The sequence below is a fragment of the Notolepis coatsorum genome (genome assembly GCF_963971535.1).
Source record: "Notolepis coatsorum genome assembly, chromosome: 3".
Lineage (NCBI taxonomy): Eukaryota > Metazoa > Chordata > Actinopteri > Aulopiformes > Paralepididae > Notolepis > Notolepis coatsorum.
The window spans coordinates 167,946,295-167,961,710 of record NC_140167.1 but is presented as its reverse complement, the minus strand read 5'-3'; the positions used below and the strand labels follow the sequence as shown (position 1 = coordinate 167,961,710).

General features: G+C 44.6%; 1 protein-coding gene and 1 pseudogene across 4 annotated transcripts in view; one reads left to right on the top strand and one right to left on the bottom strand.

Annotated features, from left to right (window-relative positions):
• Window positions 1–15,416, top strand: part of cobll1b (cordon-bleu WH2 repeat protein-like 1b) — a 265,209-nt gene that overhangs the window by 214,054 nt on the left and 35,739 nt on the right. The window lies entirely within an intron of this gene.
• On the bottom strand, window positions 2,025–6,130 carry LOC311225091 (beta-1,3-galactosyltransferase 2-like; annotated as a pseudogene). Its single transcript has 3 exons — window positions 5,962–6,130; window positions 4,655–5,723; window positions 2,025–2,040 (listed from the first exon to the last, which is right to left on the bottom strand). The product of its transcript is annotated as a beta-1,3-galactosyltransferase 2-like (transcript).

The window sequence follows — 15,416 nt, the reverse complement described above, 5'->3', positions numbered from 1 at the left end:
GGCCTGGCAAAAAAAAAAAAAAAAAAAAAATTATAATAAAAAATATATATATATATATATATATTTTTTTTTTATAATTTTTTTTTTTTTTATCTGTGCAGGCCAGGCCACCGGGAAAACTCCCGGTGCTCCCGATGGCCAGTCCGGGCCTGCACACACACACACACACACACACACACACACACACACACACACACACAAACATAATGTGTTTTTCTAAATTGACCATTTCAACAACCTTTGAGTGAGTGATTGGCAAATTGGTAGCCTGCCTTTATGTTTGCACTATAGAACACATCTGGCAGCAGTATATCATAGAAATTGATGCACGATATATCGGCCGCCGATATAATATTGGCCGATATGGCAGTTTTTTTTACACATCGGTATCGGTCCGATATCAAGATGGGGCCGATGTTAAAAAAAAAATATATATATATATATATTTGAATATATATATTTGAATATATATATTTGAATATATATATATATATATATATATTTTTTTTTTACATGTTTTGGCCTTAGTTTCAAAATATCAGTCATTTCTGAAAATAAGTTACAAAAGTAAAAACAAATGCGTTTTGGAAAATAGCTCTGATTATCATAAAAAGTGTTTTCTATACAGAGATATCGACATCGGTAAATATCGGTATCGGCCAGAACAGCAATATTAATACCGGTTATCGGTATCAGCCACAATTTTCACGTCGGTGCATCACTACATAGAATACAATTTTCCTTACCCAGAGGGATCTTAAGTTAGCCAATGTTCATTCTGCCGGTTGCGATTATGTTGCTAGCATAGCATTACATATTGCAACTTAGGACCATCAACCATCAACATGCTCCACATTTATATACCAGCGAGTGAAATGACTCCATTGGCTTCTTGAAACTAGAGTTGTTCCGATACCGATACCAGTATCGGAAATGCCGCCGATACTGCCTAAAATGCTGGTATCGGTATCGGCAAGTACACGTGAATTGTAGCCTCCGATCCCATGATGTAATTTATCTCCTGCCGAGTCCTGCGGAGAGTGAGGATTATAAAATGAACATGTTTTAAAGTTAAATGCTGTGTCATTTTAACAGCAGATACACTTTCTTAAATGCCATTGTCCCCGACAGTGCTGGTGTGACGGGGAGCTCGGACGGGATGTGTTTTGCTGGTGTTATGATAGCATTAGCTGGAAAGATAGCTAGTTGGAACAACATCCACTTTAACGTTACATCAAATCAGATTATCGCCTGTCCTTTCTCCAGGACCTAACACCGTCCGTGACCGGCTATCAACAATAATGCACCCACGGTGAATTGTATAAGTAGCTACTGACTAGCGTTAGCTGACTATTACTAACGTTATCAAATGTCAATGCGGGAAGACGAGCTAGGTCAGTTAGCTTAGCTTGATAACGTTACCGTGTCTAAAGTTGGTGCTATTCACATAATCCAGCAATAATGGCTGCAGACCTGCAAGCAAAGTACAGCAAGTGCCAAAGGATAAGAGTCTGAGGCGGAGTTTCAAAAGAGAATGTTGAATATTTATTTTGCATCAAAAATCACAACATGAACGTTCTATCTCCCACTAGCTTACAGACTGAATAGGGTATATCTGCAGAGCCACTGAGTAGCGAGTGCAACACCGTTTAATGTCCGTGTGGATCATTGGAGTAGGGTATATCTGCAGTGCTGCAGCCCATACTCATTGATTAATAATACTAATACAAATCTATACAATCACCTGTTGTTGAATAAATACCATTACTTTCTAGTTATGACTAAAAAAACAGTATAACAGTATCTGTAAAAAAAAAAAAAAAAAAAAATATATAATTTATATAATAATTTTTTTATTTTTATTTGTTTATGTATGCACTGGTATCGGATAAATATCGGTATCGGCCGATACCCAAAGCTTAGGTATCGGAATCGGATCGGAAAGGGAAAAATGGTATCGGAACATCTCTACTTGAAACAGATATTTGACTGTTTATTGGCTGGTTGTAGCTTAATCACTGTGCTTACTCTTGTGCATGCCTGCGTGCTCACACATGTGGGGGACATTGGTCTTTTTAAACTCAAACATCGTTACAAAACATAAGCTTCTGTAACTGTTGACTCACTCCATCTGTATTTTCCTAATACATACCATTGTGTACATAAACTTTGACGTCATAGTTTGACTCTGACTTATAGGAAGAAAAAAAAAGTTTTTAAATCTGTTAAGTTGTTAACTAGTTTTCATTGTTTATGTTCATTGTTTTCATTGCACAACATGACCGCTTGTTTTTGACTATAGAGACAAGTGTGGGGGGGGGGGATACACTGATGTAATATTATATTTTTCAGTTTGACTTAGGCTATTTGATATCGAGATGAAAAGATAATGTGTAGAAACATCAATCAGTAGTATATCCGAAAATGCATACGTACATGAATTGGTAACTCACCAAATCTCTGCCACACCCTAGTTGAGGAAAGCTTCAAAAGTCTGAGTGGGGTGTGAAGTCTCCACTGAGGTTAACCTCTTAAGGCTTTCACTGCCGCACTACCAAACGGTTAACCCTTTCACTGCGACAATACACAGAAGGTTAACGCTTTCACTGCCACACAACAGCAGGCGTCGTTAGTGTGATTGTAAAGGGGTAACCTTCTGTAGTGTGGCAGTGAAAGGGTTAACAGGTGGTGGCACGTATTCGTGCCGTTTTGCACTTTGCGAGCGTCTAGCGGCTCGGGCTGCATTTTTCGCCGAACATATAAATGACCGTTCGAAAGATCTATTTGTTGCCATTCGAACGCCACCTCACTCGACCAAATCCATGCCTCGGTTCTCGAGTTACATGACGATATGTCAGCCTACGATTGTACGTTTCCAACAATACCCCACGTTGGAGGGGTGCGAATAAGGGAACTAGGTGAAAGTTGATGAGCGAAAACCAGAAGTGATTCAGACTTCAGAACACAGGGCGGTGGATGAGAAAATGGATTTTGGAAAGCCTTTTTTTTTTTTTATATATATATGTTTTACTCGGACGTCTCTCAAAGACTAATTTATTTTTTTCTTTTTTTTCTTTTTTTTCTGTTTCTGATTTTTCTCTGATTTTCTCCCCGTCCCAATTAGTTGTTGTGCCAATTCCCCCCCTCCCCTACCTGGCTGCTGTATGCATGTTCTCCTACGAGTCGGTACAAGGGCGTCCCGAGTCGATCGCACGCTTCCTCCGAGACGTGCGCCGACAGCCAGTGACGTCTTTTCACTTGGCAGCGAGGGCTCTCATTGGTGAAGTGTCTATCTCCACCAAGTCATGCCCCGCTGAGCAAGTGCCGAGACCTGACCTGTAGGCGTCACTGTCCACAACGCCAGATTCCCACCCGCCAGCTTCCCCACCCCCTAATACTGCCAATTGTATTAGTGTGAACGACCAGCCAAGCTGGTGGCAACGCAGAGAGCTGGGCTCGAACCCAGCGTCTCCTGCATTGGTGACGAGCGCAATCTCCGCTACGCCACCTGACCGCCCTCAAAGACTCATTTCTGAACGGATTAGGACGTTAGCTCTCAGAACGTTTGCCACGTTAGTTAGACATAAAACAATTGTAGGACATTTGGGAGAGGAAGGGGTTTTAGCTTGCGTGTTGTGAGTTCCAAAACATTTTACTTAAGTTTAAAGCTCAATATATAAAAAGTGAACAGGAGGTCTATTTGTATTAAAAAAACAATAAATTGTTTTTCATTTAAATGTCTGGAAGAGCTCAAAAATAAAAACATCAATTGATATTTCCGTAGCCTTTTTTTAGTTGATCTAAATGTGACTGATTGTGTTAAATGGGCACATAATATCGCATCATATCGATCGCAGGCACCTGAATCGAATCGTATCGTATCGTATCGTGGCAGACTTTGTGATATCGGCAAATATCGTATCGTTGTCCAAAGAATCGATATCGTATAGTATCGTGATGAAACTGGTGATTCCCACCCCTACTAACGTTACAACTAACCTAAAGTTAGTTTAGGTTTGTGTTAACGTTAGATAATGTACAAAATAAACGTTTTCCGCTGCTATAAACGTTGCACTTTTATTTTGACAACCCCAGAAAGGAAGTCATTATATATACTTTACCATCCTGATCTGTGTTAGCTCCGGTTAGCTCAGAGCGTCCGGTATAACAATACCAGCCATTGGATTACTGTTTTCTAAATTGGGGAGGCTTTTAATCGTCAAGGTAAGAGGATTTCAAGTCATGGTATCCATAAACTTCAATCGGTTCGGAGCCTTTGAATGAATGAGAATGTAAACAAACACAGCGTCACGTTGAAATCACTGGCTGCGCTCAGAGAGGAGTGGTTGGGCAAAAAAATTGTTCAGAGTATATTTGCTTATAAAACGTAATTGTCTAATTCAATTATTTTGTATTTCTCCACGTGGTGAATACACAGGTCACAACATGTTTACATGAACGTTTTGGAGTTGTATTTGGAGTGTATTCTGCAATCTGTTAATAAACTTTTCAATCAATCAATCAAACTATACACTGTAAGGCTCCGGCCCCGCCTCACTTCCAGTGATGAAGCTAAGCTATGCTAACGGAGCGACTGTTCCCTAAGCTAAATGCACGCACAGAGACAAAAAAGGTATGTATCTTCTTGTCTAACTCCAGGGAAGATGTTAAATAAGCTAATTTCCCAAAATGTTGGAGTTTTCCTTTAAGTAGTTCACTGGGATGAAACCCATGGAAGGTTATCAGGTGGCTGTACTTGCAGCTGGAGTAGGACACCCGCCAGTTATTGAACAGGAACTCATTGGGAGGTGGAGTGGTCTCGACCCTGAGCTTCGCCATATCCCCACGTATACGTCCTCCAGGTGCAGACGTGGGATGCCAAGAGAAGCCCTGTAGATTTTCCCAGCCAAGTCTCCGGAGAACACATATCCCGTCCCGGAGCAGAAGGTGGGATACTTCTCGCTGGGGTACAGCTCATGGGACATGTACCACTTGCTTGCTGTCCTTGTTCCGGATTGGTGCAGAGCGCCTCATGTTATTGCCCGTAAAGTAGTTTTGCCTGGGCTTGAGTTCGGGCTTGAGCAGCTTGTGGGATATACTCCGTGTTGACGAACATATCGCTGTCCGTCTTCATGACGTAGCTGGCCCACCGGCAGTGCGTGGCCACCCAGTTCATCCCCATCAGGGTCTTGGTGTTCAGGTTGTTGTAGGTGTCCAGGAAGTCCTGCTGGAGGATATCGCGGTGCCTCCGACTCTCTGCCTCCAGGTTCCTCTGCTGGAGGCGCCCCAGCTCCCCCGCGCCGGTGCCCAGCAGGAACAGACGGAGGAAACCCGGACTCGGAGCGGCGCTCTCGTTCCCCCACGTCTGCCGGATGGCGTCCCGCGCCTCCAGTTTCCGAGCCTCGTGGTGATCAGCAGCACCAGGAACGGAGCCGGTCGGCCCTCCGAGCATTTCTCGGGCTTGTTGATGACGTAAGGGTACAGCCCGGGGGTTCGTGTCCCGCTCTGACCTCCGCTCTCCTCGCTCTGGCTGGCGTTCGCCGCCAGATAGTTCTCGAGACCTGTCTCTCCTTGAGAAGAGTCATCGTTCTCTTGGTGGGAGCTGAAGTTCTTGTCGGTCGTGGAGATTGGTTGTGGAAGGAGGATAAACCGCCACACAGACTTTGGCGAGCTGAGGTTTCCTTTGGCCTTGGTGGAATGTAATCCAATCCAATCCAATCCAACTTTATTTATAAAGCGCTTTAACAGCCACAGGGGCACAAAGTGCTGTACAGAGGGAGCATATTAAAAACTATAAGCAGCACTAAAAATAGATAATAAAAAATAAAAATAAAACAAGAGTACCAAAAAAAAGAAAAAAAGAAGGTAAACATAGGCAGCAATACACATTTAAATAGATCAGATTACTTAAAAAATATTTAAAAGCAAAGGACACAGTAACAAAACGATACAACAATCCACCCAAAGCTCTTCCTTCAGCGTAGTCCACAGGGTGCCCTCTCTGCCACGGTGGCCCTGCCAGCCCCGGCAACCAGTCCTGATGGACCAGGAAGACTAGGACCCCCAGGAGCGAGAGGATACACAGGAGGCCTGTCATGTGTGTGCAACAGTGGTGTCTCTTCCACTGCATGGTGTCCCAACGGCTGTGTAGCGCCAGCGGTTCACTTAGACAGCGGCCCCACCAGTGAGGCCGGTCACGACTGCAACCATCCAACCAGTCTTTGATTCTGGGAGACCGTGAGATGTGTCTATGGGTCTCCTGAGGGCAGTGGCGGACTGGGACACAAATTCAGCCCGGGACATTCAGACGCACCAGCCCACACACCGGCCCACGAACCGGCCCACACAACGGCCGTTATGAAACACTTGTCCAGTATTAAACAACCCAAGGCTGTGGCTAAGGAGTCAACATCAGGGAGACCAAATCTACACACCGCCCCTAGATGTGCACTCATGCACAGTGCACACACACACACACACACACACACACACACACAGAGACACACACATACATATACCGTTACTTCCTGTCATTGGCATATGTTTTTTTTTTTTTACTAACATCTTAGTGCCTCATTAGCCTAGGGATTAAGGATACATGAAGTATTAACTACACCATAATAATAGAGGGTTTGATCCATAGAAAAGGTCTGTGCTACACAATTTCAGTTAGATTGGATTTATTGTCCTTTAATTTGGCACTCATGACATTAGTTGCTTGCCGTTTAATCAACATCGAAAGACCCCCCACTTCCTCCCAGACACCCATTCCAAGAGCTTGTTTTCTCTCTCTCTCTCTCTCTCTCTCTCTCTCTCTCTCTCTCTCTCTCTCTCTCTCTCTCTCTCTCTCTCTCTCTCTCTCTCTCTCTCTCTCTCTCTCTCTCTCTCTCTCTCTCTCTCTGTGTATGTGTCTCTCTGTGTGTGTGTGTGTGTGTGTGTGTGTGTGTGTGTGTGTGTGTGTGTGTGTCTCTCTCTCTGTGTCTCTCCCTCTCTCTGTGTGTCTCTCTCTGTGTGTCTCTCTCTGTGTCTCTCTCTCTCTTTCTCTCTCTGTGTGTCTGTCTGTCTGTCTGGACTGGGCTCTCTCTCTCCCCTCAGGGTCAGCTGTGCTGGACTGGGCGCTCTCTCTCCCCTCAGGGTCAGCTGTGCTGGACTGGGCGCTCTCTCTTTCCTCAGAGTCAACTGCATAAGAAGAACATCAGCAATCAATAATAATGGCTTGAATTCATACAGCGTTTTTCAGCCTTTTGAAAACACCCAAAGTAGTAGTAGTAGTAGTAGTAGTAGTAGTAGTAGTAGTAGTAGTAGTAGTAGTAGTAGTAGTAGTAGTAGTAGTAGTAGTAGTTTATTCAGTCATCATCTCACACAATACACCATCATTTAACAATATTTGATTTTACAGTGACTGATAAGGTACAGACTGAAGCAATGCTTATATAGCCTATGCCTGTCCTATATTCTTAACAAAAATTAAAAAAATTAAGACTCCAAAACCGTATTCTAAAAGAAAATAGCAAAAAAAAAAAAAACAGTATTATTCACCCTTGTAGTTTTCAAAAATAGCTTTACAAACCATTTTCTTAAAAACCAAAAGCGAATTACTCATTCTTAACTGTATATCAGCATTGTTCCACAAAGCGCTTCACAGAAACCATCAAGCATTCACACTCACACAGTCATACGCTACTGGTGGTCGTGAGCAGCATCAGCAAACACAGCTTCCCTGTGGCAGACTGACGGAATCATGTCTACTATTCAGCGCCAACCACCATCAACAACCTTCATAAATACATTCAACATTAATGGAATAGGCTAACTACCAACTTAGCTGTAGCAGTTAGCTGTTATATGCAATCACATTTGTTTAACTACGGGGTAGTAGTTGACCTAGTTGTTAGCTTAAGCTAGTTAGCTGTGGTTATCTACAAACATGTAGATGAGACTAATCGAGAACATGGCTAACTGTTGGGAATTCTAAGGTACATCTTATTTAAGCATGTAAAATGGCAACTAATCAATTCAATCAATTAGATTACCAATATTATATCAACATGAAAATTTGAAAGGGAACATAATAGTATTTTATTTGAGTATTTACTATTATAATATTAGTAGCCAATTAATTTGCAGCCCGTCCTAGGTTCTGATTGGCTCTCTAGGTTAGCACTTTAGCTTCTGATGCTGTGGTGGGCACTAGTCCTAACATTGCTAACTAAACTTTTAGTCAGAGAAAAAACGTCACGAGTCACGACTATTTACGTCCACGTGCTGTAAGGAATCAGGAATACGGAAAGCACATTGTCTTGTAATAGAATGACTGAAATCACTGCAAGAACTAGTATAGGCTAGCTAGCCCTCATGAACCGGCACACACCAACAGTAGAATATGCACTAGGCTACTGCACGCACCTGTCATGTTACTGTTGGTTCCTTCCACTTGAACTTCATCATCATTAGCAGCAGCATCTACTCTAACGCCAGCCCTTCCTCTACTAAACATGTGTGTAATTTTAGAACATTGTTCTGCGTCTTTTACTAGCAATTCTAGCTTTTTCAGCTCCACCCTTTCTTTTTTTGCATTCTCCATTTCTGCGCTTCTAGGCCTACTCGCGGTTGGGAGGAAACGTGAATCTCATTCACTGATGTCTCATGTCTCATTCAAGACTGGCTAACAAAAGCATGTCTTTCACTTAACACCAAGAAAACAGTGTGTATGATGTTCACAAAGTCACCAGTAGAGGTCACTCACTCTAATGTGTTTCTGGGAGAGGCGGAGCTGGACATTGTACATTAATTCAAGTATCTTGGGGTCACATTGGACTCTACATTGACCTTCAAAAAGTAATGTGAAGAAAGTGACAAACACAGTCAAGTTTAACATCGAAAACTTCAGGCAGATCAGGCCCTGCCTGCCAGTTAATGCTGCAAGGATGTTTCTGCATTCAATGATTTTATCACACATCGAGTACTGTTTTATCAACTGGTCTCTTTCATATGTCACTACTCTTACACCAATAGAATTACTCTACAAAAAAGCCATAAAAGTATTTGATAGGAAACCAATTTCATTTCATCACTGTAATGTTTTAGAAAAACATAACATGCTAAGTTTCGAGAATTTCCAAGTTTTCAAATATACTTGCTTCATGTACAAGGTTCTGCATGGACTTGCCCCTCCCCCATTGAATGAGTTCATCCAACAGAAAGCAGACACTGGCATTACCACCAGGGCCATCAGTAGAGGGGACTGTAACGTGCCTTTTCGGTATACTACCATTGCAAAAACTGTGTTCTCTGTTAAAAGTGGTAACTACTGGAATAGCCTACCAGTTGTGATTAGAGAGTGCCCTACATACTCCATGTTCAAGACCCATCTTAAACTGCATCTTAAGGCAAACCAGAACTGTGATAATTTTTTATCTGATTTAGTTTATGCAACTTGTTTATTGTTTAATTGCCGGCCCACACACTGGCCCACACACCGGCCCACATAATGGCCCACACACTGGCCCACATACGGCCCACACACTGGCCCACACACTACACCGGCCCACACACTACACCGGCCCACACACTGGCCCACACACTGGCCCACACACCGGCCCACACACTGGCCCACACACCGGCCCACACACCGGCCCACATACTGGCCCACACACTGGCCCACACACCGGCACACACACTGGCCCACATTAGTGGCCCACACACCGACTCACACACCGGCCCACACACCGGCCCACAGACTAACCCACATACTGGCCCACACACCGGCCCACACACCGGCCCACATACTGGCCCACACACCGGCACACACACTGGCCCACATTAGTGGCCCACACACCGACTCACACACTGGCCCACACACCGGCCCACAGACTGGCCCACATACTGGCCCACACACCGGCCCACACACCGTCCCACATACTGGCCCACACACCGGCCCACACACTGGCCCACATTAGTGGCCCACACACCGACTCACACACTGGCCCACACACTGGCCCACACACTGGCCCACACACCGGCCCACATTAGTGGCCCACACACTGGCCCACACACTGGCCCAAAAAAAAAAGTTACAAAAAAAAAAAGTTACAAAAAAAAGTATATTTTTTTTTTTTTTTTTGGACCAGCCCACTTTGGTTCCGGCCCATCGGGATTCGTCCCGAACGTCCCGATGGCCAGTCCGCCACTGCCTGAGGGACTTGAACCAACTGCTGCTGTATGTTGAGTCTTCAACGATGTGGTCCTCAAAAATCTGGAAGAAGGGAGTGTATGGGCGTGTTATTATCAAGCAGGTCAAATTCTGGTCACATTCCAGTCACAAAAAGGGGCATTGTCTTATTTTGGGGCTCTAGACTTTTAAATGTCATTATACATTCACAACAAGTGTTCCCCAAGCAAGCTTTAATCCTTTCACTACCACACTACAGAAGGTTAACCGTTATATTCAGACCAATACGGTATTCTTAACCATGTCTTTATATTCTGTATTGAAAGCATTATCCTAAATTGATTGAAATGTTTGTCACAGTTCAACATTTTCACCATGAATCACTTCACTCACTAAAGTAATAGCTGCTTCTGGAGATATTTAGTGAGGAGCTTCTCTTGAGCTTCTGTTTATCTTAAAACTGAGAAATTAGAAGGTTGTTTGATTTGATACCTCAGGTATTTTACTTGTAGTCACAAGTATTGCTTATATTGTATTATTGCATACTGCACCCTAGTGATTTAGAGTATTGAATATATAACTAATTACATACTGCACCCTAGTGATTTAGAGTATTGAATATATAACTAATTACATACTGCACCCTAGTGATTTAGAATATTGACTATATAACTGTATTATTGCATACTGCACCCTAGTGATTTAGAGTATTGAATATATAACTATTATTGCATACTGCACCCTAGTGATTTAGAGTATTGAATATATAACTGTATTATTGCATACTGCACCCTAGTGATTTAGAGTATTGAATATATAACTATTATTGCATACTGCACCCTAGTGATTTAGAGTATTGAATATATAACTAATTACATACTGCACCCTAGTGATTTAGAGTATTGAATATATAACTAATTACATACTGCACCCTAGTGATTTAGAATATTGAATATATAACCTATATTGCATACTGCACCCTAGTGATTTAGAGTATTGAATATATAACTATTATTGCATACTGCACCCTAGTGATTTAGAGTATTGCATATATACTGTAACTATTATTGCATACTGCACCCTAGTGATTTAGATTATTGAATATATAACTATTATTGCATACTGCACCCTAGTGATTTAGAGTATTTAATATATAACTATTATTGCATACTGCACCCTAGTGATTTAGAGTATTGAATATATACTATTATTGCATACTGCACCCTAGTGATTTAGAGTATTGCATATATAACTTAGGGCTGGGCGTGGGCGATATAACGATAACGATAATTATCGCGATATATTTTAATAATCGATGTAAAAAAAAATTATATCGTTTTTTTTTGTGTGACCTGCAACAGGGCAGTTTTAAAACCAGAGACAGTGGACAGACTTGTCTTTCTTGCCTGCAACTTAAAGTAATGGCTTTGCTTGTCCAAATGACAATACTGACCAAATTGAGATATATTTTTCTCTTGTCCATTTATTTTGTTTGCTTTCTAATGTAAAATACAGTTTGAAACCGTCTGTACAGAGCAGGCTATGTGTGCTAGCAGAGCTAGACTCCAGTAACGAGTCACGGTGCACATGTGCGGTGGTTTGTCCACCAAAAAAGCGCCAACAGATAGAAACGAAACTAGCAGAGCCAGAACTGTTCAACTCCCCTGGAGCCACAGCCAGCAGAGAAGCCGGTTTACTTTCGCTTTCAAACCAGCTGCAGCCTGAGAACTGGTGTGAGGGGATGTAACACTAAAGATGGCGGCAACGACAAAGAATTGCTGCAAAATAAACATACATCTGTTGTTTAAAAAAATAAATAGAACAAATCTTTTTTTACTTATAACAATATCGATAATATCGGATATCGAGTGATATGATATTGTTATCGATATCGTTATCGCGATATCATCTTTGGCCATATCGCCTAGCCCTACTATAACTATTATTGCATACTGCACCCTAGTCATTTAGAGTAGGGATGTCCGATATTACCGGCCTACCGATATTATCATTAAAATGTAATATCGGAAATGATCGGTATCTGTTTTCAAATGTTTTATAATATTTTAAATTTTTTTACATTTATTTAACATTTATTTACCCAGGCAAGAAAGTAAGAGCACATTCTTATTTAATTTATTGTCAAAAGCATACATAATGTTGTGTTAATTCCACAACAAGAGATATATAATGTTAATTACCTGAAATGATTCCGTTTTTTGGGGGGGGAAACCCCGCATATATCGGTTGATATATCGGTATCGACAATTTAGAGTTGGATAATATCGGTATATCGGTAAAAAAGCGTTTTTTGTTAACTATTTTCTATGCAACTTGCAAACAAAGAATCGTGATAAGTAGAACGGTCAGCAGTTTTATTTGGGAATAGATCGTTTGGAATCCAGTGTTTCCCACAGGATTTTCAGAGACTATGGGGGGTGAACCTCCGACCCTCTAGGCAGGTATGTGCCTATATATATAGTATATATAGTTCTGTTCCGTTAGGGGCTCTGCTTGGCATCACTACTGCACTCCCTCGCGTACGTGCACGCGCACTGAATAAATTCCACAAATGTACCTTTAATACCAGTATTAGTCTGACCACACCCCTCATCAGCTTACCTTCATAAGCAGGTGTGTGGTCACCTGCTCTCCTCCTTCTCGCTTTCACCACAAGGAAGTGCCTCGGTAGTACCCCACTTGACGTGTTGTTAGTTGAAAAGAGTTGTGACTGGTTTACATTGTGCTTAATTTTTTCTTCTCTCACTTTCGTTGTACACGAAAAGGTTTGGGTCATAATGTATTCCGCGGAGAGTAGACCCGCTAGACCTACTCTTCACCACCGGTTCTCCATTCCTGCCTCCGTTGTGCGCCTCGGTGCTGGGCTGTTGCCACTCTCGTGGTTGCCGACCCAGCCCGGGAGACTGCCGGTGGATAGTTTTCCTCACCGAAGAGCCGACCCCTCGCTCCGGCGATGGCCTGATCTCGACTCTGGTTCCTCTGGTTCTGGGGAATCGCCCGTTGGTGAACGGGGGGTTGTTCTGGAGCCGGAGGATTTGCGACGCAAGCTTTTCGCGTCTGCTCGCTCGCGTCGCAAGATGGTGGCGTGCAGACGCGAACGGCCTGGGTTTGGGGAGCTGCTGGAGACCAGCGAAGATGCGTCCGGCTCGGGATTTCCGATGGAGACTGAGGACTTCGTGGACGAGGCGGACAGATTTTTGTTTGATGGCCCCGTGGAGGAGAGTATCCCTCCTCAGGAGACCCCGGAGGGGGGGGAAATGGCTCCATGGGGCGCCCTGTTCGAGGATGTCGAGGAACCACCTTGGCCTCATCAGCAGGATGCCCTATTGTCGGCCGCATCGGATTGTGGCTCCTTGACCAGTCGCAGCCTGCTGTATGTGAGGGATGCGGGGTCGGTGGAGGAAGGTTCGCAGGGGGAACTGCGGGCCTTGTTTCCCGAGCTCATGGCGGTAGCCGCTACCGCAAACGGTGTGCCGCTGCCGCTGCCATTGCCTGCACCTGTCCCTGATGACCTCATAGGCCATCCCTGGCAGCGTCCCCCAGTGAGAGGGGTGGATGTTGTCTACCCATTTTTCCCATCGATGGGGGCCTATGTTCGTCGGGGTCAGGCGGTGGCCAACATCATGGGACTAACTCCTACCTACGTACCGGTTACGCGGGTAGCAGGGTTGGTCAAAGGTATGGGGGAGGGCGTGCCTCGGCTTGACAGTCCGATGGCCGCGCTCCTCTGTCCGGATATGGTGTGGGAGCCACTGTGCAAGCCGGTCCTCCAGGGGAAATCGGCTAGGCGATTGGCTTATTGGGGTGACCAGTCATTTATCGCTGGTACACAATCGCTGGCTGCGGCGTCTAACATCGCCCACCTGGCTAGATTTGTATCGGGGATAATGACGGGCGGCACGGATCTGACCGAGGTGAAATGCGATCAGATCACCCAGGCTGCGGGAGCTGTGCTGCATCTTTCCCAGGTGCTGGCCATAGCCATGGGGAAAGTGCGCGCCCTGGCCACCCTGGGCCAGCGTCACCTTTGGCTGGAGCAGGCCCGTGTGCCAGAGAAGAAGAGAGCTCCTCTTCTGACGGCCGCCCTCTCCGACGCTGGCCTGTTCGGGAAGGCCCTGCGGTTGATGACCTCAACGTGCAGAGAGATGGCAGAGGAGAGATCCATCCTCCAACCCCATTTTCCGCCTCCCGTCCTTGCCGGTGGAGGCAGAAGGCTTCCGCGACGTCGAGCTGTCTCCGTCGCCGCTACCACTGCCTCCGCCGCCGCTGCTGGCCCTGCCAAGAGGGCCAGGGGACGAAACGGCGCTTCTGCCACTGCCGGCCCATCCCAGACCGGAGGAGACGGTAGGGAACGTCGTGTCCAGCAGACTGTAACCTACCGTCCCTCCGGGGCTCCCCGGGGTGGCAAGACTCGAGCGGCGCGAGGTGGCAGACGCCGTTAAGAGTGACTTTTTCCCCTCTGTGTCCCCTCCCCTACACCCTCCCCGGCCCCTCTGTGATTTTGTGCCTTACACATTATTTAATTAGTAATAATAAAGAAAGTTCCCCGATGGAGGGGGACTGTGTTTTGGCCGAACAAACTGTGTGTTTCTTCAAACAAATCATATGGTGGGGCTGTGTATATATGAATCTGCCCTTTTTTACGTTGTGGGGTGAGTTGTGTTGTGATTACGAGGTTAAGCAAGGTCTGCAACGTACACTCGGTAATAGGTTCTATTTAGCTTGATGCTCCACATGCAGCTAGAACTGGTGTTATTCCATTGCTTGACTAAGTATATGTGTTTTCACAATGCTGTGTTGTTTAGTTGCAGTAATACTCGTACGCACACATTTCACGGCCTAGCCGCTTACTCTCGTTCAGCGTGTTTTTCCTATGTATGACATAGGCAACGGGTATAGGATTCACGCACAGGCGACTTGTGTTTTGTTGTAAAACCTTTTACACTTTTTGTGGGTAGCGGGCATTGTATTAGCTTCGCTATGCTTTGTTTTCTACCGGAGGTTTTTCAAGATGGCTACGGTTGTTTTTCTGTGTGTAGGGATAAAGGGTGTGTTTCGGGAGGGGGTGTCGAATAAACCCCTCCTTCCCCACTTGATTGGTTTAGGGGATTTTTGATCTTTTCTGCTGAGCCAGTCAGGGCCAAGCCAGTGCTTGACAGGGGGGGGGGGGGGGGGGGGGGAGGGGTATTCTACCGACTCCTGTTACATGACAGGATCCGGTAGG